Below are 7,860 nucleotides of genomic sequence, written 5' to 3'. Positions count from 1 at the left end.
CAAAAATGATGCCATCAATGTGTGCTATGAGCAAGCAAGATATCATAGATTCTTCTTTTTGATGCATAGATTTATCACTATTACTTTCTATCAACAAGGTTACCTAAGCTTTTATATATTAAGCTTTTGATGCTTATTTTAAATCACATATTGCTTTATCATATATGTAATGTGTAATTTTTAAATATGGTGGTTATTTAACATAGATCTACTTTTTAATGAAATAACCACATAGGAGTGAATTCTACACATTCATTTGACAGAATATAAAGCTCATGAGTCAAGCAAATGATAGTGGTGATCTTTACTTTTAATCATACAAGAATCAAGATCTATTTCATCTTTTCTTGATTCAGTCTTTTAGTAGTTATCAATTTTTCTTCATTAAGTGCATTTCTGAGAAACTCAATTTTGTTATAATTATTAACAAGTTTTCAGATTGTTATATGTAAAAGATTAACCATATATAATTTGATCTTAGTATCTTAACAATAAATCATTAGTCTCATAGAGAATAAGACGACTTGATATTTTTGCAACTAAAATCTTTTCATTGAATATTCTATATGCATTGCTTGATGAATGATATCCAAGGATAGACATATCTCTATCAGATTTGGCATTATTTTTCATAAGAACATATCAAGCATAACATGTACGACTGAAAAATATGAAAGATATGCAATGGTTCATTTTCCATTTTTCAGAAGATCAAAAGGAGTTTTCATCAAAAATAGATCTAATAGAAATCATATGTATGACAAGCAGTGATGATAGCTTTTAAAAAATCATTTAAGTAGATGACTATCATACACAATTGTCTTTTTCATTTCTTCAAGAATTCTATTAATCCTATTTTACTTAAGGTATCCTTGGTGCTGAAAATATTATTTTTCTGTGCACAACTTAACACAAAATTGGTTTTCAATCACTATGCCATGATTTCATAGTTTGCAAACCTTTATCATTTGATCGCTTTTTGTGAGTTTGTGCCAATACAGAAAATATTTTAATTTGAGTGCCAAGAACAAGGCTAATGTAAGCTTTTGAAAAATTAGTGTTGGAAACAACATCTCTAGATTTAGAAATTATTTTTGTTTGTTTCCTTATTTAGCATGCATAGTAAAACTTTGACCTTTAAGAGGATAATCTAAGTAAGCCTATGGCAAGGTCTTTTGAGATTAAGTACATACTAGCATGAGCTGCCAAATATGGTTTCTTTAATCTTGGTATTCATAGTGCATATATTCAAAAGCATACCAAGTACACATTATCATATCTATGATCAATAAACAATAATGCCATAGATAAAAACTCTCAATCAAGCATATAGAGAATTCATAGAGTTATTCTTAATAAGTTGATTAATCATTTAGCACCTTATCCACTAGTGAGTAAAATGAAATGATTTGATTATATTTCCAAAAGTATTTTCTATATCACAAAATTGATCACTACTAGCAAATCATATCAAATACTAAAGCACAAATAATGATGAGATGCAAGAATTACTGATTTCATTATTATTTTTTTGTTAATAACTTTTTAAGTTTCTTTATGTTCCATGGGTACCTTGGTACACCTATGTGTACATCCTCATTTTCTCATTTTGGGTACCCAAGCTTGCTTGAGTCCTTGAGAGTTAGGACATATGGTTCCTTTTGGAACCCATATCTGTTTAATAGTAATAACTTTACTATTTGATTTAATTATACTAGAACGATAGGTAAAGTTGTTATTCCCATCCTTTTCATTTTTGAAATAAGTTATCTTATTTAATGGTTTGCTTGGTAAATTGATAACCTTTTTTCTCTAGAGATTTATAGCTAAGTGAAGGAGTCAAGCTAAATTTTGATTTATCAAAATCAGCATGTTGGCTTTCAAACATCATTTTTAATCTTTCTGAGCTTACGGTGAATTTGTTAATGCAAGATTTTAATTGATTAATTTCTTCGCTTAAGTTTTGATTTTCTTTAATTAAGCTATGATTTTTCTGAATCAATTCTTCTGAAAATGACCTTAAGCATTCATTTTCAGAATTTAGTTTCTTAAGATTTTTATTTTTTACAGCTAATTTTCTACATTCACCATACAAATCATGAAAAGCATTTAATAATTCATCATAAGAAAATTCTTCTTGAAAATTATTTGATGTAAGAGTAGATTCAGTTTTTACCTTGTCTTCTTGTGCCATAAAGCACAAGTCAGTTACCTCTTGTAGTTTCTTGGAGCTAATATCATCATTGTCGCTCCTAACTTTTATTTTCTGGCTTGACTCTTTCTTGGTCAAGGCTTTCTTCCTTTTTACCTCTTTCTTCCTTTCTTCTTGCTTCCTTTTCTTCTTTGTCTTTAGGAAGCTGATTTGCCTCGGAGTCGACTCGGACCTTATTGGAGTCGACTCGGTGAACTTGAGAGTCGACTCTGAGATACTTGGAGTCGACTCGACTGAGGGAGATTCAACACCCTTTTCTGCAGTCTCATTGTTAGTATATATTTGAAGCACATGTGAGCTAGTCTGAGATTTATCATACATATTTTCTAAAGTATCCCAGATCTCCTTAGCAGATAAGCATGCAGAAATTTCATTAAACTTTGTTTCTTGAATAGCACAATATAACATGTTCATAGCATTAGCGTTCAATTGTGCTAAGTCCTTTTCATTAATAGTTTGTGAGAGTGTGTGAAGGTTATTTGTTATGATTTTCCATAAATAATAGTTTTGTGATTGAATAAAAATGCGCATGCGTATTTTCCAATGTGTATAGTTTATGCCATTAAATAGTGGAAGTGTATCAATTGATTGTCCTTCTCCTAGAAAACTATCTATTTGAGTTGTCATGATCTTTGGCTCTAGTCGGTTAAGACTACAAATAATATTTGAGCACCCGCTCTGATACCACTTGTTGCCCAGTGGATACAACCCAAGAGGGGGGGTGAATTGGGTCTTTTAAAACTTTTAGGCTACTTCTAACACTTTTCAATTAATTATGCTAAGTTGTATAGATGCACAGTGGAATTTAAACTTAGCAACAGTTTGATTTATTGAGTGAGACTTGATTAAGTAAATTGAATATGCTTGCAACTAAAGGATGCGCGGATAAGAGTTAAGCAAGCAATTTATCTAAGTAAGTAAGTGAGCAAGTTAGACAATGACAAAAAGCATCACAAATACAACAAACATATAGTGGTTCAGTGCACCCCAGCACCTACATCCACTCCCCAAGACCTCTTGGAAATTTCACTATAATCGTCCAGATTACAGTCCGGTAGTTTTGCGAGTGCACTACCCAACTCGTTGTTTTACACCGGGCTAACAACGAACCCTACAATCCGGTAGTTTTTCGAGTGAACTACCCAACTCGTTGTTTTACCCCGGGCTAACAACGAACCCTACAATCCGCCAATTTTAACTTAGGCTTGGGACGCCTATCCCTTGTTCCAAGTCCCTTGACTGAAACAAGCTCAATATTCAAACGTTTTACAAAAGATTTGAAAGCTCTTAAGAAGCAAATATAACAATGAGAAACAATAAAATCGGAAGAACCCTTTTTGCCGTTGGAAGCGTGGATGATGGTGGTTCTTCTGATGTGGATCACGTTGGCTTGAATGCGAGCTTTGATTGCCAAGTGGGAGTGAGTAGATGAGCTCGAAATCAGATGGGAAAGCTTGAATGCACTTGATTTCTCCTCTTGAAAGCTCTAACTCCCTTGAACCTCTTTTTCTTTCTTCTCTCTTGAATGATCTTGTGTTGGGTTGGTGAGAAGTTGTTGAGAAGCACTTAAGAGGTCCCTTTTATAGCCCAAAAAGCAAATATAGCCGTTAGACACAAAGATATGACCGTTTGAAATTCAAATCTACCTGAAAAAGTTGTCAGTCGCGTCCCAGGCGCTCCGGGGACGTCTCCGCGCTTTACGGGGACGTCTCCGCTTGTTTGCGCTTTTTGCATGGGGATGACTCCGCTGCTTCGGGGATGACTCCGCGCTCCGGGGACGTCTCCGCGCTTTACGGGGACGTCTCCGCTTGTTTGCGCTTTTTGCATGGGGATGACTCCGCTTTTTCAGGGGACGTCTCCGCTGCCTTATCTCCGAAAAAATCATTCTCTGGAAAACCCTGAGAGAGCCGTCTCCGCTATCTAGGGGACGACTCCGCTGGTCTGCTTTTTACTTGCGGGGACGACTCCGCAGGTACCGGGGACGTCTCCAGACGTGCCAGTTCTTCCTGTTTGTGCCAGAGACGTCTCTGAGACAACCCGGAGACGTCTCGGCTGTCCCTGATCTGTTTTCTTCAACTCAAAAATTCTTCAATAAATTCATAAAAATTATGGGAACTTGCCTAGACATTTCTTAACAATATTCTTAATTAAACACATGAAATCCTCAATTAAATTGTTAAGATAAATGAAATTATACTCTCGTGTTTTGTATTCATCAAAATCCATTAGGTGGTCAACATTGAGTCAACCCCATCTTCAAGCCTCATGAAAACAAGTCTCTGGAATCCCTGAGAGGGTCGACCCCAATGGAACTTGAGTCGACCCCACCTTGAGTCGACCCAAACTGAACATGAGTCGACCCAAAGGCTGTGTCATTCAAAAACTAGTTCTCTGGAATCCCTGAGAGGGTCGACCCCAATGGAAATTGAGTCGACCCACCTGAACCTTGAGTCGACCCAAAAAGAGTTGAGTCGACCCAAGTGAAAGACGGCTGAAATGTAAGGTTCTGTGTTTCCTGAGAGGGCCGACCCCAATGTAGCATGAGTCGACCTCAGTGAAAGTTGAGTCGACCCCAAGTTGTCAAGCCTCTCCAGCAATCATACTCGTTAGAGGAGCATCAGGCTGAGCTAAATTATTGTAACTTGAAGACGAGATCATCGTAGACCTGCACATAGAGAAAATCACAATTTTTGGGTAGTGCATATCACATGCCTTGATACATACAAACTCAGATAATTACTTTAATTAGTCTAATTACTCAATCCAATTGAGTTCATTAGCAATCTAATTACTAATTAATCCTCCGATAATTACTTTAATTAATTTATAAGATAATTTGCCAATCGAATTGACCAAATTATCCCTGAATGATTCTTAATCATTCATCAACCTTCTTGATCAATCAGGAATCTTCTATGCATGTGACCTCATAGGTTCGAACCTAAGCCGGTAGTATAGAAACGACTTCCTACACTAATCGATGTGACCATCTAGCAATGGTACCCGACATCCGGATAGGCCGAATATATGCGAAGCAAATATTCTAGAATTCTGAACTATGATAACTATATAATTCAATCCCTTTGACTCCTAATGCTAGGATGACTTAGAGCTCACTGTCAACCCTTCATTATTAGTACATCTATTATGTGATTAACCTTAGATATCCCGTGACTCCTCACTGGGATTATCCTGGCCAAGGTTTTGCTAAATTAATCATAAGACATTATCTCCTGTTTTCAGGAGGGGTCAATTCCATCTTGACTCACAACTAACTACGCAAGTACTTGACTGCACCCAGTGACCTTCCGTCACTGAATTAGAAATTTAGGTAGTCCGGTACTAAAGTACAATGATGTTGCCTAAGGTGACAAGCCAAGAGGGGGGGGGTGAATTGGTTTCTCTAAATTTTTACTATCTTAATCTAGTCAATCGATGAGTGAGTGAAGTTAAAATAATACACAATGCAAACACACAAGAAGTATAGTGGTTCGGTGCTCTCCTAAGCACCTACGTCCACTCCCCAAGCTACCCCTTGGAAATTCACTATAATCCCGCAAATTACAGTTGGATTGTTTTCCGGGCTCACAATCCAAAAATCTTTACACTTTGGTTTTTCGGGATTACCAAGAACCTATGTTGGTTTTACGGGCTCACGAACGAACCTTCACAATTGGTTTTACGGGTTCACCAACAAACCTACACCGTCGGTTTTACGGGCTCACCAACAAACCTTTACAAGGTGATTAAAAGGAGAAGAAAGTTGAAACTCCTAGATGAGCAAATATAACAATTATAAGCTACAAAGAAGAGTTTAGAATATAGCTTGATGAGACTTCTCTCTTCTTTGTCAAGAATGCTTCACTCTTCAAGGGTGGATGGAGCTCTTGATGTTTCTTGGAATCTGCTCAGCCACTTTCTTTTGACTCTTTGAATGAAGCACTTGAATGAAGAAAATTAGGGCTCTTGTCTTTCTTGTGTAAGCTTTGATATTTTTGCAAAAAGATGTTTTCTCTGATGAATAGTATCCCTTTAAATAGTTTTTCTCATCCATTGGACACCCCCCATTGGTTAGATTTCAAAAACTAGCCGTTACTTGCTGTTGGGAGGACAAAAAGTACTTCTGCAGAACTAGCCGTTATGCTTCTGCCCGTGCTTGGGTCGACCCAAACTTTTCTGGGGTCGACTCAAACCACTGTTCATCAGATTTGGGGTCGACTCAACTTTCACTGGGGTCGACCTAACTTTCACTTGGGTCGACTCATGCAACATTGGGGTCGACCCTCTCAGGAAACACAGAACCTTATATTTCAGCCGTTTTTCACTTGGGTCGACTCAACACATTTTGGGTCGACTCAAGGTTCAGTTGGGTCGACTCAAGTTCCATTGGGGTCGACCCTCTCAGAGATTCCAGAGAAGCAGTTTTTGAATGACACAGCCTTTGGGTCGACTCATGTTCAATTTGGGTCGACTCAAGGTGGGGTCGACTCAAGTTCTATTGGGGTCGACCCTCTCAGAGATTCCAAAGACTTGTTTTCTTGTGGCTTGAAGATGGGGTCGACTCAACTTTTATTTGGGTCGACCCAAGTACTGTTCATCCATGCCATTTTTGCAGAAGTGTGTCAGATGGTTCTTTGATGTGCCGGGGTCGACTCCACCAATCTTGGGGTCGACTCATTCCACACTTTGCTGCAACTTAGGGTTAGATTCATCCATATAATCAATGAAATATTCTTCAAGCAATTTTGAATATATGTCATGGTGGTGCTACATACTCTTAACAATGAAAATTACTACCATCTTCTTGAGAGTGCGTTTTACTTGAAACTTTGCCGAATTAAAATTTAGAATTCACTATCCCTTTTCTATTGCAAATTTTATCTCATTATTAATCATTGAAATACATCTTGATCTCATTCTACTAATGTACCGAGAGTGACGAACTTAGTAATGATGTATCATATTACCTTACAATATTTAATTAGATATTCCTTCAATGGTTGTGTTAATCATCAAAATACCACTATCATCCTCAATCTTCCCCTTTTTGATGATTACAAAATATTGAGTATGCGCAGATTGTTACTTAACTTAAAATCAGTTTTAGAAGAGCTCAAGTTGCTAAATTTCAGCTTTTCAAATTTGAGAGTGAAGTCTCCCCCTTTTTCATCCAAATATTGCCAATTTGAACTTTTTGATTTACTCCCCCTTTCTTTTATATTTAATTAAAGATTGAACTTCAAAAATTTGAGATAAAGCAAGAGTTTCAGATTATGTATCGAGGTGTGAAAGGTATGTGCCAAATTCTGAAATTTGATTAAAAGTTTAGACTTTAACAATTTCATTGTTACATATCGCTCCCCCTTAAGTGTATATTGTCCCCTTTTATTAATTTTCAACCTTGTTTGATAACTCATTGCAACTTCTTTCTTTCCTTACTTCTCTCCCTTTTTGTTATCATCAAATAGGTACATGGAAATAGATAAGTAGACACAGTAAATAATAAACAGTCAAGTTTCATTGATCAAAATGGAACATTGTAGTACATTAATGCCAAAAATACAATGTTCTTCAATCAAAGTGCAAAGTACATGATCAACACAAAATACATGTGAGTACTAGATAAATTCTAGGCACTAATCATAATG

This window comes from Phoenix dactylifera, unplaced genomic scaffold (assembly GCF_009389715.1).
Source record: "Phoenix dactylifera cultivar Barhee BC4 unplaced genomic scaffold, palm_55x_up_171113_PBpolish2nd_filt_p 000979F, whole genome shotgun sequence".
NCBI classification, from domain to species: domain Eukaryota; kingdom Viridiplantae; phylum Streptophyta; class Magnoliopsida; order Arecales; family Arecaceae; genus Phoenix; species Phoenix dactylifera.
Note: the sequence above shows the minus strand (reverse complement) of the source record.